At 34.9% G+C, this 24,553-nt stretch overlaps 1 protein-coding gene across 1 annotated transcript in view; it reads right to left on the reverse strand.

The window, feature by feature from the left end:
* LOC115451287 (3-phosphoinositide-dependent protein kinase 1) overlaps positions 1–24,079 on the reverse strand; it is a 64,577-nt gene extending 40,498 nt beyond the window's left edge. Inside the window, exons 1-2 of the mRNA XM_030179577.2 lie at positions 23,831–24,079; positions 21,864–21,950 (exon numbers count right to left, since the gene is read on the reverse strand). The gene's annotated coding sequence lies outside the window, so the exon portion shown is untranslated. The remainder of the gene's footprint in view (positions 1–21,863; positions 21,951–23,830) is intronic.
* Positions 24,080–24,553: the final 474 nt, after the last annotated feature.

Below are 24,553 nucleotides of genomic sequence, written 5' to 3' on the forward strand. Positions count from 1 at the left end.
ACTGTGAAACGATAAACTCAAGAGGAAGACAAATCGTATTTTAAATAAATACATGCCTAGATTACTTCTATTAAAATTCAATTATTCGATCTTATGTTAACAACTTTGGTTCCTAGTACTTATTTTATATTTTTTTATAGCGTAGGTCAGCACATTGAGAAATGGATCTCTGGATATTTAGTATTCTGAAACACCTATAAATACACAACACTATAAGAATCATAGATGGGTTGTTGGCCTAAGGAATGAGGATTGAGAGAGTATAAGCGATATTTGGCCTTCCGGAACAATCTTAATCAAACTAGGGCATCAGCAAACTGTTACATCACGGTGGTATTCTATGAGGCAGTGTCACTATCCCAGACGAGCCTGCTATGTCATACTGTAAACAAATATAATGTTGTTTGTGTCTACTAATAAAAATTTTGTCTTCATTTTTAAAGCTCTTTTTTACATTTTTATTTATATCTTTAATACAAAACAATGCATTACAATTATTATCATGACAGACACAGTGTGATGAGACGCTACACAAAACTAGTTTTATTCGATCTCTACACTGCAACATTTTACAAGCGTATTGTGGTTAATAGCATGATAAAAATGTGTGCCGAATATAGGTAGTTGATATTTATACTTACGAGTCGAATGCCGATGAGTACAGGTATATTTTTTGTATATTGCGTTCAGTCAATTATAGTGGGCTTTAAGTTAATCAGAAAGGGCAACAAATTTCTTTTTGGTTATAAGTGAGGTAGTGAGTGGGGAACGGCAGTTTTAGAGTTCAGATGTCGACTTCAACATCGCGCCCGCCATAATTATACTATCATATTGTATAATGAAACAAAAAAATTACGATAAAAATTAAACAAATTTTACAGTAATTGTATTTACATTTTATTGTATAAACAATATTATATTACAAATACGAACGGGAACTCCATATTTGTTAACGTTATTGTTAAAACTTAGTTATCCAATGGATTGTAAGATAGTTTACAGTTTTTATTCATGATAAATATTTTTTTTTTTTTTAGATAGGTTAATTTATTTTTGTATGGGTATAATCGGGTAAATGTCGTAGTGGATCACTTGATATTAAGTGACATGCACCGCCAATAAGTATCCAAAGTTGCGAAAGGCCAGCAGCCTTACGGACACCGCAGTCGCCTTACATAAAATAAATAAACAATAGAACATGGAAGAGGAAGTTGGGGGCTCTGCTCCTACAACTTTAAATAATTGTTGTTTTTCCAAGTTCTACTTTTTCACTTGATCTTGTCCTACTCCCATTATGAGATCACACTGGTACATAGATGTCATCTTAAATGGCTACTGGTTCGGATTCCTAACCAATTTACCTACATATATGTATTGAGGTAACCATACGTCTTCTTATGTGGACGATTCCGCCGCGTCTCTAATGCGGCGATCGGCCTTTTGCCTGACAAATCCATTTGGGAGCTTCAGTCCCGAGCAAGTCGTGTTACAAAACCTCACGCAAACGCAACATAAAACAAATTACTTCCATAAAAAACGTATTTACTATACTATGATGTAAATTTAGATACTTTAAATTCCTTACTCTTAAATAATGCCAGACCAATTCTAATGAAGTAAAAATTTTACAAGAGCTTCATAAAACCAAAAACTGATATTGCAACAAACAAACACTTAAACATCTTAACAAACTATTATTATTAGTTGTAATAATAACTTGTATAGTATTCTGACATCCTTATTGTTCAGCAGTTAGAATCCTAATTAATTTGTATTTATAATTGAACGACAGTATTTTGTCAGATACGAAAGCTAGTAGCTAAGTAAGTAATTGATAAGATGATATGCCATCTCAACACAATCGAACACAACAGACTGAGTGATCAATATGTATATTCATAAAAAAGAGAAGTGTAATCAATCACAAGTCAGAGTTTTATATCTTTAGTCCAAAACGGCACTGACATTAAAGAACGAGGAAAAAAATATGTTTATATGGAAACACCCACGATTATAACTGTACTGATTCTTGTCAACAGGATGTTTTTAGTGAATACAAAAATAATGGAAAAGGTACTTCACACGACATATTTTACTCTCATCGACACTTTAACCTTTATTAATTAAAGGCCATCTCTGTATTGAAAAACTACAGGGTTGATCGCCAAGAACTGGAATCAATCTAAAGTACACGTATGTGTGTATGGTTGAATATACACAGTACAAAAGACTATGTACTGTGTACTTACATATATTAGACTTAGATTTCAAATTTACAACGGTAATACAGCATCGTTAATACGCATGTCAACATATTACGATAGCTTTAATAACTTATGTTACACTCTGTTTTTGCTATCTGTTCGTGTTTCAGTTTTAAGCTGAGTGAAAAACAAAATGTCATTATGCAGACACAATTTTTACATTAATTATTTATAATGTATTCGTATTTACTGTTCAAAAGAGAACAAATATTTCTTATAAATGTACACATGATTAATATAATGTAAATAAAAATAAAAACTTATCAAACACGTTGAATTAGATTTTTTCCTTAATATTTTTCATCGGTTTTCTTACAAACAAACAGTTTTCTTTCTGAACATTGCTACCGCTTATGTGGTCCGTAGCATCAAAGTCGTTTGTTTACAAATTAAAATGAGGACACGACACCTTTCTTGCAAAATGCTTATAAAGTAATGACTAACCGGTGTTGGCAAAACAACTTGCGTCACTCTGGAGTGGAGGCGATCCTTGTACTCAACAGACTCGATGTGAACTGAAGTATAATAATCAATAGAACCTTTTCAATTCTTAAAAAATCTTTGTGATAGACTATAAGTGCACCTTTCAATATTTCATGATAAACCATACTTCTATTATTAAGTATTGTCTATGGAAATTAATCTGCCCGTTACGGATTGTTAAGTTTCATATATCTATAAATAAGAAGTTATAATAGTATACTTTAGAAGATGAGACAAAAAAATGTGGGCTTAATACATCTATGAAAGATTTTTATCATAATATTGCATTTAATTTCGACAAAATAATACATATCTGTAGTAAATGTTTTATGTTACTTGTAACTCGCCTATTTGCTTTCCCCCAATTAAAAAAAAAACATTAATAAAGAAAATGTGCCGCTATCACTACACATTATACGAAGTTGAATTTGAATTGAGAATGGTAACTATATACATATATGGATACCGATCAGTCTAAAAAGGGAAATGTTATTAAAACTGAACGCAAACATCTACACTATCATCATCTTTTATCACTAATTAATTACTTGACGCGACATAGTTGTTCACATTCAACTAAGTATAGTGTATACACAGGGTAACACGGATATAGGTATGGAACAGCACTTTTTAGAAGTATAAATAACAAATATAAATTATCATCATGATTTGCTAAGCTGTCTCTGAGTTATAACGTACACAATATAAGTATTTCCAACCACGTAGTTGAAGATATTTAATCTCTAACACTATTTCTATTAAACTGATATAATGATAAGTGTGATATCGTTCTCGCTTCTAATAAATGCTACAAAAAAAAACACTTTTTTTACGAGAATAGATAACCGTGTTTACCTGTTCACTTGACGTCACACATACTATCGTAATGTTATGGAATTTTATTCATAATAATTGTGGGTGTTTGAGCTACAAAATAAATAAATATGTTTGTATATTATAATAAATATAAATTTGATTTAAATGCCAACGCGTCGAGGTTACTCAAAAATGTTCTATTCGTGTAGGTAATAATAATAAACATTGATTATGAGAATGAAAAAGCTCATTTAGTACCATTATAACACAATAGTCCGCACAAAGATTATTAATATCGGTAATATCATCACGCATTATATTATTGTAAGAAACTGTAAAACAAATCATACTTTCAAAAAAAAATATGCAAAAAAAAACTTATCGCTAAATCCTAGAAGCAGACATTACATTAAAGCTAGAACGCCAAAATACTTTGCCAAAGGCCGAGGTTCCAGACACTAGATATGACAGTTTGAGTCAAATCCCCGTGTATTGTATGCTGGTTTACACTGTTGCAGTGGGACCAACATAAACCTAATAATAACAAGATATCTCGTGATACAAATCGGTGATAAAACTAGCAAGCTAGCGTAAACATACAGAGAGAAAACCCCAAGCGGCTGGGTTGTGTTAAAGAACTCATTAACAATGCTATTGTGTGGATATGTAGTTACATTGCAGCAACTAACCAGCTCAGACACTACCTTGCACTTAGCATCCAAGTCACAAATCTCGTAAATTCACTTAAAGAGTTATCACATTGAAATTAAACTAATTTTTCGGATTCTATCGCGGTTTTTTGTTTTTTATCACATGTTATCACATGTTAAATAAATAACGCCATTAAATACAACGTTGTATAAACCAGAAAAAAGACTTTGTTTTAAAGATCAGAGTGTAGAGCGTGGGTAAAGTTGGCACGTGGGTACGTTGCGGCCGTGTCGCCTACAACTTACCTAGTTCCCAGCGCACCCACCAACGGCATTCAAACACCCACACCGAGCCGATCTTTTGCAACTGCAATGCACCATCAGGCCCAACCTTTAACCTTTCAACCGGGATCGTTACATATTCTCCATTCGCTTACTGTGCTTCTGTCTATCTATAGCTGCGCATTTTCTTAGTTATGGTATTTAACGCTTCTAAACAAAGTGATGACTCTTTTCGCTTCGGCATAAAGGTTTCAAATTAAATATTATATTTTTAAAATTTGTTGCTACATTTTCCAAAGAAAATTTATAGAGAACTAAGAAGTAATGGGGAAGTCATACTGCACTTTTGTGATACGAATAGCGTCAACAGCTTCAATATTTTCCTGTTACTATTCGACAATTTTGCAATCGCAAAATGCAAGATTTTCTTTCATATATAAAAGATCAACTTCCGACTATTAGCAAAAAAAAAATCATAACAAACCTAATTATTATTAGTTTAGCCGTAAAGTCAATTTTGATTAAAAGAAATTACTGCAACACGCAACCTATATGCGGCAAACGGCAAACCCCCAACTCGATGGATATTGACGTCCATTATTTACCTGCTTCCATATGAGTTCATCGATCGTGTTGTAATTCGATTATTTACTTAATAAACAATTCGCATACATTTATTATCTTATACTAGTGGTAGTCCAGTAATTGAAATTCGAGCGTCGAATTAAAAACTATATATTTTTAATACATATTACACATACATTTTATTATTCTGCACTGTTTCTTTACATAAATTTTATTATCATGGCAAATCTCACGGCGTCGTTCGCGCAATGTGCATAAAGAGGGGTACTTAAGTACAAAGCTTTTTCTTCACGTATTAATATATCGATTTTATATTTTGGTATATGTACCTCAGTTTAATAAAAGGGAATGCATACGCAATCTATATCAAGTGTTAATAACATGCAACATACTGCAATCAACTTAAGTAATACACATTATGTGTACACGTTTTGATAACTGACCTACTAATCTAAAAATAAAACGTACAACTTATGTTGTAAAGTTGTAAACTTTAATGCCCTGCACACGCTATTTCACACGTATTATAAACCGCATTGTTTAATTAAAGATTCAGATTTAAAAGTTAACATTAACAGATATAAAATGACGCAGCCAAGGCTCATTCAGTTAAATTAACTACGGTTTGTTATCATAGTTTAAATGATCATAATATTATGTAGAACGTAATAAATCTTAAGTTTTTAGATGGTGTCAGTATTGATTATAGTCGTTTAATATTAGGCGAGTGGCTATCTATTCAAGTCAAAAATATAATATATATCGCCCTCACGGTCCGAAACGCGATCACAGAACACGACAAACGTAAATATTTCAAGTTTTACGATAAAATTACGCAATAATGCACCTATTTACGCGTATAAAAATGAGCAAGCAAAAACTTTCCACGTGCAAAACATACAAAAACGCTTCTTTAAATATTTGTAAACATAAAATAAGCATTCCAACATATTTGCATTTGACTAAACTCTAAAATAGACAGATTAAAACATCGCATGGCATGCTGAAAACTGTGAATACAGCATGATCAATATTTGTTTATGCTGCAGAGGTTAATACGTTGGCAAACAGCCATACTGTGATAGAAAACCTCGGAATCATACAGTTTAAGAGGTTTATAGCGATTGAGAAGCAGCACTACAAGTGTAACATTCCGTAAATCATGTCGAATGCATTGTGTAGAGCAAAACGAAGGGCGTTATGTAGGGCACACCTAATCCGTCAGTTACGTGTGTCTATTGACTAGCCTTTACACACAATGCTCGGACTGTATGTAGTCGTTGTATACAACGTATGGCAAAGTCTTCCAGGAGACTAAGCATTTAAGTTCATACAGGACGTTTGTAAATATAGCATTTCCTGATGTCCAAATTTATACAGATCGAGACCTAAAAAACGTTTTGGCAACGAGTATAGTAAGATACTAAATTATATAAAATTAAGTTTGTAATACCTAGAACTCAGAAGGACCTTTTCTTCCCCTTAGTGGACCATTAGAGAATAAATCTGGAACTAAATCAGTTCAATCAGTGACCTTAATACGATTGATATAAAATTCATTGGGAATTCCTGTTGGGCGCACAGCGAGCTATTACTTACATTTTTTACATAAATACAAGGATATTCACACTGACGACAGTGCTTATTTAAAATTGGTTACATAGAAAAAATATTATCGTCATTTCAATGTTTATGCCCCAGGTTCCATTCAAGGTCGTCGCCAAAACGTATTTAAAGAATTAACAGTTAAAAGTGATTAATTACCAAGGGCGACTTATAAATGATGCACGTAAACACTAGTAAATTATGCATGTCCTACAAACAATTATAATGAACTAAATCACCGCAGAAACATCAAAACTTTCAACAGTCTTTCAAATCATTTATTTAGAGAAACGGTTTTTTTTTTGTGTTATTATGAAATAAATCATCAGAAATATGTGACGGAAAGCATTAGGGCGTCATTTATAACTGTAGCTACAACTGAAATTAATGACAAAATATATATTTTTTTATGTTAAACTCATTGAGTCCATAGTATGAAAGAAGCATTTTTTTACTGAAATACTATTTTAGTAAATAGGTTATTATTTAATTGAAAAAAAAAGCGATTACCCAAGTGTGAGAATGTTAATACCCACCAGGGTACGATGACAGTCTATACGCAGATATACAATAATCCAAAAACATAATCGGCTTTTCGCTGTTCTCGTCTCATAGAGCCGCCGCGCCATACCTTCTGACTAACCAGCACAAATCTAGCCACAGCTAAAAATCAGTAAAATAATATCACATTTTGAATAAAAACTTCCTCATTTTATGTAAAAACATGCAATTATCACATGAATTACGTACGTAAACTTGTTGGGAAATCAAGAAAACCGATTACATAATGTCAAGAAAATCATAAATCTACGTAAATAGAACATTACCGTGAAACGTGTACAAGTGAAGGGCTATAACACGTTGACGTCAATTCTTCGTATAGGCTATAAAAAGAAATCATATTGAAATCCGTTATGACGTTATCAGTTCCGAGTATGTAATTAAAGAATGCAAACAACAATTCATAAGTTGCTTCAAACGACGTCGGTTTGCCGCAAACCAATTGATAATTCGATAAAAATTATTTTGTGCTGTAATGGATTTTTATTAGTCATTTGGTTTGTAAATTATAAGGTGGTAAATAGAGGAATGTGAAACGTTAGTTTAAAATAATAAATTGCATAATACAATATTTAGTACAGACTCTCTTAGAACTAAATATATTATTAAAACATACATTAAGTTAGCATCCCTTTCCCATATATATATAACACGCAGATGTTTATCACAATTTTATATAGAGTTTGATATATAGTGGGTATTTTTTGAAAGCACGTGATGAAAAAAATAGTTTTTAAAAACACTTGGAGAAATTAAACAAGCTCTTTATATCTATGTGGTTATCAATGACCAAAGAATATAAATAAGAATATTTTTCATAGCTTTAATATAAATTATAATATTTACATAGCTCCCAAAATATAGCTGCCAATTAATGCAACGATAAAAGCTTATATAGTTTTAAAATATGATGAAGTTTTCCCCCTATGTTAGGTTTTCTCTGACAAATGTCCTGGATAATACTGCGTGTTTACTACAAGACGGATACAATGTTGATGAAATGAAATTGTAAACTAGCGGGTTTGTTAGCCATAGCAAACTTATGTACCATAAGAGGCAAATAATAAAATAAATTTATTTAAAGATAGTATTAAAAACATGGTTTTAAAAACATAATCATATTATTATAGAGTAAACACTATTGAATGATTAAAATAGTTGAACATTAGCTAGTTATATTAACTGTAAGTACTACGGAGGCCACACGTATCTTTAATTTGCGGCCTCACTGCATTGAAGATAGTACATAAATGTATAAGCAATTATTATTCAAGCCAGTGCAGAGGCAGTCGGTTGGGGTTAAGGTGAGAGGGTGGTGTGCGCCACCCCAGCGCCTCAACCGCCCCCGCCGCCCCGTCAAGGGGGTGTACTACCGGACGCGACAGCCACTACGTCATTTACGGCGCGGCGCCACGTGCACGATCAATAATGACGTCGTAGTGACGGCCTGTGGGTGAAAGGCAACAAGGGGGAGGCAGCAGCCTGCGCGCGCATACAGCCACCGACCTACTTACGATTACGTTTCACGTAGTCTACGTAACGCGATCGAACTCCTGCTAAATAGGATAGACAAAACTCGAATGGAAGCGCATGCGTATTGAGCCCTCTTGACATATTATGTGGGCCCACGTGTTTAAGTAATGATAAATTGTAATGTTTTATATGGCTTGGATAAAGTGTTCAATTAGAAGCACGTCATTCTTATTAAGGTTTATTTTGGACGTAAATATAGACTAATATCACACGATTAATAAGATTGTGCAAATGGCGATAGGTACATTATAACGATAAGGAAGGGAATATATGTAGTTCGTCACTAAAACACACACTATTGCACCTTGATAACCTCGAAGGAGGAAAGAGGCCACCTCGAAAGTTTTACCACAGGGTCAAACATCATGCAGAATATGCCAAATCAGATGCAGATGTTTATTTGGGCTGAAGGATTTTATCTGATCACTTAAAACGTTAAGAGATATGAGACTGACTGCCACAAGAGTTGCACAATGTGTGCAAATATTTCGCAAGTTTCTGTCTAAATTGGTTTTGTTAAGTTCGTGACGTATATACAAAAATGAATCATGAGAACTCAAAAATGGCGCATTTATTTAAAATCTCGCTAAATTACATTCTTTAACAGATCATACTACGAACTACGTAGATACATTTAAATGTTGCGTATTATTTGTTACTAAAATAAGAAAAGGTTTACGTCCAAAATAAATTATATACCACGTGGTCATGTCACAAATGTTCCAACAAATAAACGATTACATTTCTTTGTCATAATATAGAAAATATAGAATACTGGTTATAGCGTAAGCCTTTACTTCGCTTTTGAGTACAGATCATCTAAGTATTTAATCTGTGAAGTGAGTGAGAATTTCAGTGCACAGTGTTCCGCGGAGCGGAATGTCGAACAGGTGTTTGTACCATTTAGGTATTTTGTATAAAATATTTTTTGTTATGCCTTAGGAGCAGATATTGAGAAAATTTTGCGATTGACACTAAGATATTGTGGAGCGAAATGGATTTACATTTACCAGTGTGAAGGACCTACCATACATTATGTAAGATCACTTCCCAGATATAACTTAACACTGGGACAGTCTTTCACGCGAACGAAGCTGCTAATACCTAGTTTATAATATAACTGACCGCCTTGTCTAGCACACACACTCACGCCTTTTATCCTCGAAAGGGTAGGCCCTGGCACACATATTTCTACATTAATTATAAAAGTAGACACATTTTTTTTCGAGAAATCGTCTAAACGTTGTGTTCCACTAACATCCATTGAGTTTGAAAGAACTAAACAAAGTAATTTATAAAAAACAAGTCAATTGAAGTCGTGAATTTACGACGAAGCTCCTAGAATAACTTAAAATAAATGTGTTAATATCTACCTATTACCCAAATAATACTGTTTCCTTGTATAAGAATATTATACAGGTATAACAGAAACCTTGCTTCACACGCACTTTGATTAACAGACAAGTTGTTAGAAAACATTCCAGATATATCTGACACAAAGAACTACACTTTAATAAGGAGTTTTAGTTTTTTTTTTCTCTAGGAAATAAATAATAGTTTTAGGCGAAGTTGCGTTATGGAATTAATTTTAATTTGCATTTTGCAGTCAGCGACAAGAGAGCAAGAGGTTAAAGTTTTGTGACGTCATAGGTCAAAATCTACAGTATTAAAACACAATACATTTATGGTACTTAAATGAAAAACTTTTAAAATATTCTATCTCCGACTATACTATAAGCTTCGTTTTGTTTGGCGAATGGCGAATTCTTGCTCGCACGAAGCGGTTCGCCGTACGCGACGTTCGCCGTTGGCCGCATTTGAGCCAAATTCCGTCCGCCGTGATTTGATGTTGATTTTAATTGAAAAACAAATCCTTCATTTTGGAAATGCTGTTTTGATTCAGTTAGTTCTAGGTGTAAAATTGCAAAACATGTGACGCCCCGCCAAGGCCGTAGAGATCACACAAATGTGTGTGATCTCTACGCCCTTCTAAAAACCACCTGTGACAACTACGAGTAGAGTGGTAAAAAATCATGAAATTCATGTGACGTAGTTTATTAACCCTTACGTGAAGTTAAAAATATGAAAAAAAAATCCTAATCTAAATACGTAACAACAATCATAAAGGAACGGTTTCTACAACCAAACCTCTGTTCGAACTTCCTTCCCGTTCCAGAGGGAATACCTGATTGCATATTGCATTAACTCTGTGTGTTTCATTACAATATTGCACAATGCAATTAACACAAAATGTTGTTAATCAAGTTAGTAGGTAACCGGTGGTAGTATTTCGGTTAGTATTCATGTGGTGCTAGTGAAATTGTGGCAGTAATCACGAGCACGACGTCTAGTAGCCGTGGCCTAGTTGCGCTGGGGACAGGTCGAGTGTAAGGTGCAGCACAACTGGCAGATCACAGCTAACCTACATTCGTTTACATAACATCACGCCGCGCACGTCAATACGCCGCTGGGTAATTTTACAAATTTCATACATCCACTCGCGGCACTGTAAACAATTTACGATATTTTTAATTTTATCACGGCGTGACGTTGGTTACTTCCTTGATAGAGAATCATTTTTAACATGCCACATCTATTTTTAGAGTACCTATTAATAACGCGCCGTCAATTACATATTATCACCGTATGTAGTGTAAGTGTATGTCAGGATATAATGATCCTTTACTGGACACGCCCCCGATGGGTATTTTTACGGGATGAAAGTTTATTTACATTCCTCATGCTATTTACTATAAACATTTATTATAGGAATAAGTTTGTTACTTTTTCCTATAAAATACATTACGCAAACATACAAACAGGAAAAACTTAGAACCTCGGTAGTAGAAAAAATAAACAAGCAGAGTGCTGCATTGAACAAATCATGCAAAAGCGAAGAAGCTAGATAGAATGCTGCGTGCGCACACATTTTTGACTTGGTCGGTGAGCTCGTGTTTGATCAATAAACGGGACCCAAACAAACGGACGATGCGGCGGCGTGGGCAACTGACCCATTTAACCACTACCAGGCCAGCGGATGCAGCATTATTACGGAGCGGCACAACCAAAGCAAAAAAAACAACACACATTTTAAAACAAATTTGCCATGGCAATAATTAACGTCTGCACGTTTCTGTGGAAACTTACACTATTCACATAATGCCCACATTTACAGACAGTTTGTAAATCAAAATTTTATCGCTTATCAAATCAGTACTAAAGGAGTTTTCCTGTTCACAGCGTACGTATCCGCGACCTTTGCCAAATCTTTGATAGCAGTGAAAACCACAGATTGTTTACCGGTTTCAAACTATTAGTTAACATCAAACATTTCGAGACAGAGTTTCCTCTTCAAGAACTGAACAGGAAAATAAATAAACTGCACAACATATATACAATTACCATATATAATGAACGAATCTGTTTCCTGGAACTTAATATGCTTATTTGAACGAGCCAATGATGGTTATGAATATGCGTTCAAAGACATTCATCTAAATGAATCAGAGACAGAGTGATGCGCTTGTGATAAAAATAAAGTGAAGCGAGATGCGGGCGGAGCGGGCGGCGGGACACGGTAAGCAAAGGTTGTCGTATTATTAACACATTCTAATTCGGGGACCCAAACAAACCATCGCGAACAGGTGACCTACATACCGGCTGCGTCTGTCGGCCGGGCACATAACACGACATGATTCATGCGGGCGCGCCGAGCTGCCGTCGTTGGCCGACACCGCCCTCAACACACCCCGACCAGCCCGCTTCCATAAAACACCACCCTTTCCTATGAATTCATGGGGGGTTTGAAATTTTGATTAGTTCGATACAATAATTGACGATTACAAGTCGTATAAAGTAAAACTGATGAACGTTTGTTATGTCCTAAAAACATTGAGCAGGTACTGTTAGGACTGTTTGTCGCAAGGTTAGGTATCAAAGTTGATTGCATTACGCGTTTGAGGAATGAGATGAAGTCTATAGAAGAGGTAGTTAATAATATAAGTGTAACTTGTAAATTACACATTGGTTACTTCTGCGTGTAAGGACTTAACTAACCCATCAACGTCTAGTGAAATCATGCGTGAGAGTCATACTCATAGAGCCAATTCGAATGTGAACAAATATTGCAATAGTACTTTTTTCAAAAATTGATTTCCTTTACCAGAAATTGTATGTCTATGGTATTTTGCCAAAATGTATCCTTATTAACTAGCCTATGACAGCATGACAAACATACATTAATACATTACAATAGAGTTGTTTAAAACAAATTACCATTATTAAATACACATAATGATATTTTAACATACACAAACAACTTAAAACGCTTTAAAAATAGATAATTTAAAATAACAATAACAAGCCGCGGATAGGTGAATGAATGCAGAATGCAGTCGGAGTCTGCATTGAATACTGGAACTGCGTAAGTGTGAAAAATACAAGCTTGTGACCTTAGCCTACTTGTGAGCGACACTGAGGCGACACGACGCGACGTACTGAAGGCACTCGGTGTGGATGTGACTGCGCCGACCGGCTCAGATACTATTACATTGTAAACATTAAAGAATTTAGGCCGTGGAGTGTTCAGCGGCGCGGAATAAAACCTCCCACATTCCTATTGAAATGTCGTTAAGGCAACAAGGATATGACTACGTTCATTTATATATTTACTTTGTCGAAACCAAAATAAGATTGTTAGCATGCAGAACCTTAGCTCGTTTTTAGTAATTTTATTCATGGAAACTGGATTTCGGCAACTAATTCATGACTTTTCATAATTATGTTAATCTTGACCAGACAACAAAAAAACTAACGAGTTGTGGTTACAAATGTGTGTTGTGTCCGATGCGACGGTGACCTCCCGGACGAACGGGTCAAAGATTCACAGAACATAACAAGGAATGCCACTCACTGTGCCAGTAAGCTGCAATAACTTCACAATGTGAAACAGAATATATCAAAGGCGCCAACATCAAATGACGCGGACGCCTGTCAGTTGATTAGGGCGCAGTCGTGAGATTCACTCGGTCTTACTTCCTTTAAAAACAACAATACACGTCATTCTTCTTAAGAAGAGTGATGCAATCATAATGAATTTGTGTTTGTTTCACATGCAGATTGACTCAAACAAGCTTTGTTTACTCGTAATGAATAATGATGCCATGTCAAAATATCTAATGATCTCACGGGACGTAAGAAATACGGAGGCATAAGGAATGTATTCAAAGTTTCTAATACTGGTATTTTACTAGGTATTTAATTACTCTTAATACAGATACGTTGTTTTTTCCAAAATTGCTAAATTATCGAACGAATAATGCTATTCAGTTTAAAGATGTATACGGTAAATACTTTACCTTTGACTTGGCACGTGCTGGTACTTGGACATGATTTTTAAATTTCATATTAAAATGTTACAAAGGGCCGTTTTACTAAATCATTCCCACCTCTGAGTAGGAGCTCAAGTAGACATTTAATATATTGAACTATTTAACAAACAAAGCTTGAGCTCTCAGTTAAGAGCTTGTTCGCAGCTGAGTCCACGCTGTTTAATAAACGAAATTCAGGTGTCAAAATTCTTCATAACCTGTGACTTAAGATATCATTTGAGCTAATGTTAATAAGGTTTATTACATAGTCCTTAGTACCAAAGCAAACTCTACTAAGACGCCGTAAACTGCCATATTTCTGTCATTTTAAGGAATCTAACTTTAAATAGCAATACGTAAGCATGTAACCGTTTCGACATTTGTGGCCTTTAAAGTTAGCCGCCCGCATTCAATTGTAAAGACTCTATTATCACTTAATAATATGCCGAATAATGCAACCCAATACGTATAAACATGTTTCTCAACATTACACAAAGAATTTAAAACATTATACATTACGTCACCTGTTGTGAAAGTATGTTCAACATTGGCAATCCAACGTACATACACACTTATTCTCATGCATTTATTAACAAAGACGTAGTCGAAAAAAAGCTCATTTCATACAAATCTTACCACCCCGACCAGACCTCATACCCAGATCCTTCGTTTCACAGCCCAAAAACCTTCTCCCTCTAAATTCTTGTTATTTTTCCCAAGAAGTCTAAAAAAACTATTTACCGGAAATAGTTACTTATTTATTGTTTTATTATTTGAATTTTCTAACCATACTCTACTCAATAATTTTAATTTATCTTAGACCGCACTTTTAGTAATTAACTCGTATAAGGGCGCAAAGTTTAGGAATACAATGTAGTTTTTTGTTTGTATATTTTATAACATTTTTTAGTTTTTTTATTGTAATCTGTTTAACGTCTTAATTTAATAAATAAATAAATAAAATAATTCAATGAGACAATCCAAACAAGCATATTAATTACTAACAGCGAGAGCGTTTGCGTCCAATGTTAGTTTATTAATATTATTCGCTTCGCTTAATTGATATTGCAGACTTGATTTTTTTGTATTTAATTTGTTTACTAGATATGCGCAGCCTGAAACTTGTGCAGCCTTTTTTGTGTGGTGTGCGAATAAACGATCTCCACATTTTGTAACACGTAGTAGTAGTACCTACTATTAAACTTTCTGTGGTAAAAGACATATATCTATAGATGACACAGTACGCTAACAAACACTATTTTATAAAATTCGTTGTAAATAGTTTATTACACTTTGCTTCGTCACTTCTTTGAGTGACTAGTATAGTAAGTACTGACAGGCGTATTGTAGTTTATTTATAATGTGGAATTTTTCGTATCTAAATATAACGTTGTTTTTTTATCAAGAACGTTGTTGCCCTATAAAGTCACCATGTAAACAAGAAACATTCCAAATGTGTATTGTCACTATTAATATTTGTAACATACACACATACGTTTATATATATTATGTTGTATGGCTAATAACTAAAAACCGATAAGTAACAAAGATTTTATATACGGATTCTTTGATCATAAAACGGCAATGGTTATTAATTTTAATAAGCCGGTTTACTTTTATAAATAAAGAATTTTCGAGTGCTACTGTTACCACTTGAATAGAATCCGGTTTCTATAAATAAAAAATACATTCATTCTGTCAGCGCAACGAGAGAGAGTCAATCGTCGTCTAGTTATTGCAACAGTGTTTGTTTTGCAAAAACGGCTCCTCTGGCAAGGCTGTCGGCGCGGCGCGTGCACCGCGGCCGTCAAAACGCTTTTCAGCCGGATCCAACCAGCTGGCTCCGTACCGGTTTTATTTGTTTTTTTCCTCGAGACATTATATATGTATATAGTTTTATTTTGATAAACATTACATCAAATAATGCTAGGGTGAATATGAATTCGTATAATGTAAGAGTAATTATCGACGAGGAAATTAGTCAATAAATCCAAAGCCATGTATACAATTGAGTAACAAATATTATTAATTAGAATTTACATATTTACTTTAGGTCATTTTAGGTAAAACTAAATCAAATATGTAATTAAACAGATAACATGGAATCTAGATATGACTCACTTTTTTTCCCATGTTTCACACTATTCTCACATGTTTACGTTTCACGCTATAAATGCACTTTACACAAAAAATCATTATTTACAAACACCAACAGTTTTAAGTTATTAAAGACAACACAACTAACTGAAGCTTACTTTAAAATGAATATGGTAACAATGTGTTATTGTGTAACAGGGATATGCGTCATTTAAACACAACAGTTATATTTATAATTCCTTGAATCAACTATTTTGAACACAACAAACTACAAAATGGTGATTTAAAACTTATAGAAACATAACTTCATAAGGTTAGAAAGTAATTAACTATCCAAATATGTATTTTTTTTTTTCAAAGTAATTATAACAGCGCGTATACACATCTACACATATTTCAAGCCCCACAATCCGATAAAGACGCAATATTTTGTGAATTATTCAAAACCAGGAAAATATGCCCGCTAAATATTTCTTTTATATTATAGGTGTTTGTGCATTAAACCCATAGACATTTCACAGTCGTCTCCGCTGCTGAGGCCATCAATTAATTATAATAAACCCTCGCTGATTTTACAGTGCAAGTGCGTTGCTACATCAACAAGACGGTAGATTGAGTGCCGCAACATAAAATATAATTTCAGACATTATTAGTTATTATCGTACATACAACTGGACCGTATGGACATAAGTCGTCAATCATAATTGCAAACAGAGCCAGTCAAACCGCTCCGTCCACAAGTAGGTATAATGTAGGGGCAGACGGATCCTATCTCTGTAGTGTGTAACGCGTTCCAACCGCCGACAAAGAGACTGTCCGACGACCTGTTTTGCTTGACACAGTACACTCAAGTGGAAAGCAATCTCTTTATGAAGCAATGAAGTAACGTTTCGCCGCCGTCAAAACACGTTGCGCAACCCGCTCGCATTCCACTCGCCAGCGAACGTCGCACTCACCAAACGTGATGTTACTTGGATTTCACTTGGACAATTGTTTCGACCACTCTTATACATTCAACAAAACCTTCACACAGTTGTTAATACGTTATGACACAGATTCGTACGTTAAAAATCGTATTGCACACACCTGACTGATGCAATGATTGCGCTTGTGTGGAACAACGTACATATGTTACTAATTGTTAGCCTGATATTTAAATCCTTAGTTATTTTTGGAGGGTTTTCGCTTATAAATTATCGCAAATATTCAAATCGTTAACATATGACATGTTTACTTAACCAATAATAAACCACATAATGCAAAACTTGAATCCGCCGCAATGTTTTGTTTGAAAACCACCGCGAAATGTGATAGTTATATAAGGCAGAATAGAAAGTCTCCGGTGCTAGTAAACATAGTTGCAATTTGCGTTCTATATGCAAGCGACATTAATAAAACTTGCTTAAAGTGTAAACAAAGTGCGTTTTTTATCAATAACATAGGTTTTGTGTACATTTTAAATGTGTTTTACACGATAAATAAAATTTAAATACACAACCATTATTATATTGTTGTTTATGTCATGAAGGAGCTCGATGAACAAAATAAGGTTAAATTATTTTTGATTAATATGTTTACACCATTCAATATGAATAAAAGAGAAACAAACTCTGTGACGTAGAAAAATAGGGTCGTCATCTTGTATATAGAATCATATGGTTTTTTATACCTTCATAATATTTCAAAAGATTGGCAAACAAAAAATTCAATAACTTGACGCAAAGTGATCACCGGCCGTAAAAACCATCTGTATTAATATTTTATAGTACTAGAGCCACACTTTAGACGTTTCTCCATATCATGAATATGCCGGTTCGAACTGGGTGGTACCACTGCGTCGCGGAAAACCGTCGTGCAGTAATAGTTAGCTGTCGTGTTTCTTGTGGTATGTGAAATATCCGGAAATCTACATAATGTAACCGTGCTACCAATTTCTAATCTCACTTCGTTTTCTTTAATGTTGTTAAGACAATCATGAATCTTTGAAATTGTTGGTTTTACTACGCTTCCAGGATTTCGAAATAAAAAGAATGTCTGAAAAATTGTCTAAAAATATTAGTTTCGAATCTGAGTATTAAGAAACTGAAAGTTCCTTACCGTTCCCGATACCCATGACTTCTATCCTAATGCGAGCACATAATGTACGAGTCTATTGCGTATATTAATTCAATAAAATAAACAATATATGGCGGATCTAGCCGAAGTTTATTAATGGGTAGATTTATATGAAATTACATACCACGTTAGTAACTATGTCTCGCTGTCCAGATTCGGTGGAATTGGAACCGTTATATTATCACATTAAAATTACGACTCTACCGCTTAGAACCAGATCCGAGTAGTTGTTCTACTAAGAAGGATGACGAGCCTAAAGTGTTATTAGGCTGAGCATTTCGAACGTGTGACGATGCCATAGAATTAAGTAAAACACACTATTCGTCATCCTTTAGTGCTGAGACGAATGAAGTTCATTACTTCAAGTACAAATGCACCGCCCAGCTTAAAAACAACTCACCTGATTTGTAGTTAAAATAATCTTCTGTAAACACGTAGTACGCGAAGGCCACGCGGTTGTAATTTCCGGCACGGATCGAACGGCGGCAGCGGCGGGAGCACGCGTGCATCAAATACATAAAGACAATATAGAGAAAACGAGCAAGTGGGGCACCTGATCCAGCCGCCCATAAACACCGCCGCTTCGATGCAGATCATAAGCAAAAAGGAGCAACCTCTTTATACAAACCTAAAACACCTTTAAATAAGTCAGTTTTTTCTTAAGTTGATTAACAAAGTTTTCACAGTATATTATGATGCAGGTAGATGAATCCTAGGGTCACTCCAATGGAATGCGTTACGTTAACATGTTCAGTAGAATATTACGCTCAGTGTAATTAAACAGAGTTCTTTTGACATCTTATCCTTAAAATATTACTTAGGCATTTTATTTACAGTAACTACATTTTGCTGGTGTGAAATTGGACGTTTTGTTACATGAATGTTTTCATCGTAACCTAATAGACAAGAACCGCACCATATCCGCTGAGTTTGAAACTGCGTTTAACGTCTTTTGTGGCGCATATTAACAACTTCCCGCAGCTAATGCGTGATAATTGCTTTTTTTTCATATTACCCCAATATGAAACGTTAATTTTAATTTATAAATACATTTACAATGGATAACTTTAATCATCAAACGTCAAATTCTGCGAAATAATGAATAAGTTGAATGCAACATAACAGAGTTATGCAAACAACATTAAAGCATTATCCAAAGACCGAGCACAGTCGCGCGCACCCTTGGGAAACGCTATCTACAGCAATAGGATACAGTGAGTTAATGATATGCAACAGGATCGAGGTTACCTTGTTAAATAATATCGGCGTAAATGACAGTGTCCTTGATCATAATGTTTATTACAATGAAATAAAGACGTTAGAGAGGTATTTTAATGATGAACATGTAAGATTTTTTTAAAATTCGTTTATCCTGTACTATTAGTAAGAGTCTTCGCTTAGCTTCTATTTAATAATGTACTGAATGTTTTACAATTTAATGAAAATGTAACAAATTATTCAATCTTTAGTATACCCTTTGCAATTGCAGCCGTTGAATAGATATATATTTCTTCGCACTTCACAAATCATAAGTGTACTAAATCAATGCACTTACTTCCCGGATTATATTTCCGTCAACATACAGTGTATCTAAAAGGTAAAACAAACAGCCGGTATTAAGTAATGTTACTTGTTTATCTGCAATCACCTCACTTTAATATAGTACATATACCTACTATAACTTTCGGCTTTTAAGTATTTTCACAAAGAAAGACGGTGAACATATCGTAGCGCATACTACTGTGAATCTGATCAAAATCTGTCATTTGATAGGTAAAAGCGTTTTGTACAGAAAAATCATGTGTAGACGAGTGGGAAGCTGCAGGCATGTTAGGATAGTGTTTATGAAACGTTTGAGAAAATCCCATGGTAAATGCAATTCTCAATTCTATGGCCTACTTATTCGTAGTATTTTTTTTAGTGTTAAGCAAGCTAGTGGTGCCACTAAAATTTGTAGTAAATATAAGGATTTAATTCGTATGGACACAAAATGCGCACTAGGAGCGTCATTTGTATGTAATGTAATACATAGGCGTTTAGCAAATTATATCCCTAGTTAGTGTGCAACAAATAATATTTCTATACATGTTTTCAATGGAACAATTTATATTTGCTTACTATAGCAATTTAATAGGAATAGCGAAATACTGCGAACAGTATGCTAGCGTTGTGTATTATTTCTCTAGAATTACAGATATCTTCTTTATCTGAACTTTACCATGTGTTGGGCATAAGAATAAGTCAATTCAGTGTTTAATTACTAATGTCAGTAGCGTGACATTGTCTCGGCCGCATAGGTGTATAGTTTCAACCTGCAGTCGCTCCCATTTCGCGTCCTGCATACCGCGTCACAGTGGTGCTTGTTTGACCCAAAGATAATGCACAAGGCGGGCGTCACGGCAGCCAGTCGTCGACGCAGCGTTCACGCAGGCGCGGTCACGTTGTGTTGTTTGTAAACACGAGTGACTTACTTGTGAAGGCTGGTTGCAACAGTGACCAGTAATTTCACTTTACGGCCACATTACTACACGCTACTTTCTATTGAATTAAGATATTCAACATCCATGTAATTGCATGGAGCAGCTGTCACTTCACGTTGGTTTTCTGTCACTTTCTGGCAACCGACAGATAGTAACTACTAACCTAGTCCAGACAGCTCATTCCATATTTATACACCTTAATAGTAATTACGAAATATAGTCAGTATCAAAACTACATTACTTCGATGTGCTAGAAGCAAGTGTATTTATTTCGAAAGATAAAATAAATTCTACTTTGAGATAAACTATGTTTGTGCCAGACAATTAAATATACACATTAGAAAAGAGATATTAAGTATATTACCATACAAAATCAGATTTTCAGCAAATTGTGGGGAAATCTATTGGACGCAAAGTGAAATCGGTCCAAGCCATTTGTGATGTGTACGACTATTTTATTAATGTAGATAATGTTCTAATCTCAACCAGTAGCAGCCTTAAGTAATTCGAAGCTCCGGGGAAAGCAAAGAAAACGTCCCCCGATTTCTATTTTACGTATGTGGTAGTGGTAGCGGTAGGTGGAACGACCTGCAGTTGAGGCCACCCTGATTTTGCTAAAGCGCGTCGCGAGGCCCCTTGTGCAAGTACGAGGCCTCGGGCGTTTGCCCCGTTCGCACCTCCCAGCTCCCCATCCCCCTAAGGCCACCAATGCCTACATCCTGCACCGCCTCTTCCTTTGGAACTATTACTTGAGGAGGGGTGCGATTACTTACCTATGTAAGTTCCTAGATAGTTAACTGCCCGTAAACACCCTATTGCTAAGAATTGTTGTTACGTTACCGGACGTAATAGAGGGAAAATTGGGATAAAGGAAAATCAGCGCATGAAGCACCACGGTAAAGCCACTATACGTGAGTTTTCTCTGGCACTATGTCGAGCCAGCCATGCTACAGGCAAATTTGACCACGTGACAACGCTTAATCCGACGCCTATTACAATAATAAAATTTGTTGCGTCACTTACCTCGTTCAATATATGACTTCCTACTGCAACTTTTTATCTAACACGTTTTGCCGCATTTGCATGTCGGTCTCCGATGTCTTAAGCCGTCTGTGGGGAAGAAAGTACAAGATTTAATTTCATGAATTATTGCAGTAATCGGTTTTATAACCGAGCTAACTTGCTGAAAGTAATTCTTTCCAATATATCATTTAAATAACAGCTTTTAATAGAATTTACTAGCTTAATACCCTATGCTAATTGCGATGTTGCACTTCGGAAGGCCTATGGTATCTCCAAACGAAAACACTAAACCCCTTCATAAGCTTTAATGTAAAAAAATACTTCATTCATAGACTTTCATTCGGTATAAATAGTTGAACCAGGGCTATTGTTGCTATCATTTCATTGTCTTTATTTCTGAATGGAATCCTTTTTCTCCCTACCCCGGCCACCCTCCTTCTTAAGCGCAAAAGCTTGTCAGCCAGAATTCTTTCGACATCATAGAAGAAACGAGTGCTTCAGCCGACAAGGAACTGTAATATCCGATTAGGTAACATCGTCGCCGAAAAGCATATTACCTTACATAAAAATAGCTAATGCCGAATAACAAGGCTATAGTTATTTTTTCTTATGGTTGCATTTAGGCATCATAGACCGCCCAACATGTTTTCATAGAGTCTCGAATACCATACGTCGTGATTGGATTTTATACTTTTTACTCAATACCAATTTCCCCGCTTTCCATCTCACTGGTGGGCTATGTAATTTCTTTGCACCCATCACCAACATGTTTGAGAATTGTTGTCTTTATATAATTATATATGATTTCCTCTAACGATTGCAAACGAAACCGGGCGCTGCAATATGGCTAAATTCCAGCCATATTGCCTAAAATACTAGTCCTAAAGAGGCAGACTTTTGAAGTGGACTCCAAACGCGTGACCGTCCAAAAATCCGCTCAAGACACATGATTTTTTTTCATACGAGTACGGCAAAGTGCTCGCACTGCACCTGAGGGTAAATGGAGTGGGGTCCAGTAGAATGTCCACTGACGAGAGATAATTACCCCTCGGCAATCGACACAATTATGCCAGACTCTTGGAACCGGATATACACAGGCTGATCCCGGAACGCAACACTCTTACGTGGTCCATTATGGCGGGTATTAACATCTTGGGTACGGTGGTCGCTATCCGGAAAATTATAAAATATATTCTACCACTAGCAGCCCCTTCCGACTTGCAGATTTACGAATGAAACGCTTTTCTATTTTGAGATCGTTCGTGTTATCATATCACGCCAGTATTCATTTGCGGGGTACGGGACACCTACCTAGTTAGCATCAATAACCGCAAATCACTTTTAAATTTTAATGACCTAGAAAAGCCTTATTAAAGCCTTAGTAAAATTACATACCTACCTGGGTACCTATAATACAAAAAATGTGCTTAATTAATAATTTATAAAAATATCCTCCTTGTTACCACACATTTTAAGTAGTTAATACGTATTCGAGTTTGTTTTATTTATTTTTCTGTTATTTTTGTAACGACTTACATGATGTATTTCCGTATTAGCTTGACGAAATTAAACCTTAGTTAAATATGAATATTAAACATAATTTTGCGCATTACCTGGATAGCTACAAATTACAGATTGTTTCAGAGTTCAGACATTGATGATGTCAAAATATTTACTGCCAAAAATCAATTTCAGGTGTTTGCGTTTTCAAAACATGCCACATTATATAGAAAAATGTAAGCAGTTGAATTAAAAGACGAAATTATTGATAAACAAATGACATTGAATTGACTAGATTAGATTCAAGGCCGTCTACGTTTGGTAGGTGATGTGATCCATGAAAGTTTGGTTATATTTTCATGTATAAATACAAAACATATCTATAAGATTTATCGAATAACTGAAAGCACTTCTATAACTTAAATAACACAAAAAATTAAGCAATAATATTACATGAGAACACCCACCTTCACAATTCAGCCATTGCAAATAATGACCTCGATATTATTAGTTGCTACAAATTCCAACACCGAGATAAAAAGGTAGAAAAATGATACTTTTTCAACGGAAAACACTCTAGTCCAAACGCAGGCACTACAGGGTCAGTCACCACAATACACTTTACATGAATATTTGCAATTTTCCAAAAAAATCACAATAATTATTAGCCACTATCAGCCATTCAACCCAGATGTCAAGCATACTTGCTTACAATGATAAAATTGTTGCTGCGCCATCTATTATACTATTTTAAAACCATGTTAGAAATTCAAATCTCGAAGTACTTTAAACTTTACATTTAAACAAATATCTGATAGATGTCGCAGTTTTTTATTTTGTCCGATACAATTCCGCAATAAAACGTGTCGAAAATAGCTTACCTTTTTTTTATTATCCAACGGTAGATTTTAGTGGTGTAATATTATGTGTGTAATATTATCTTGGTAATATGTTCCACTCTAGGCATATATCTCATTGCACCGCTCCCAGTGGGCGGACTTTGACAAATTATGTGTTTTTCGATTCGTTTTTATCAATAGGTAATTATTATAATATTTTTTCAATATATTATATATTTTTAAATTTTATATTTTCGTAAATACTAACAATACAATGGTAATGCCATCTAGTGAAAATTATTGTTACTATTGGCGGCGAAATTAAATAAATAAGAATAATGATCATATTTA

Source organism: Manduca sexta, chromosome 15, assembly GCF_014839805.1.
Source record: "Manduca sexta isolate Smith_Timp_Sample1 chromosome 15, JHU_Msex_v1.0, whole genome shotgun sequence".
NCBI lineage: Eukaryota > Metazoa > Arthropoda > Insecta > Lepidoptera > Sphingidae > Manduca > Manduca sexta.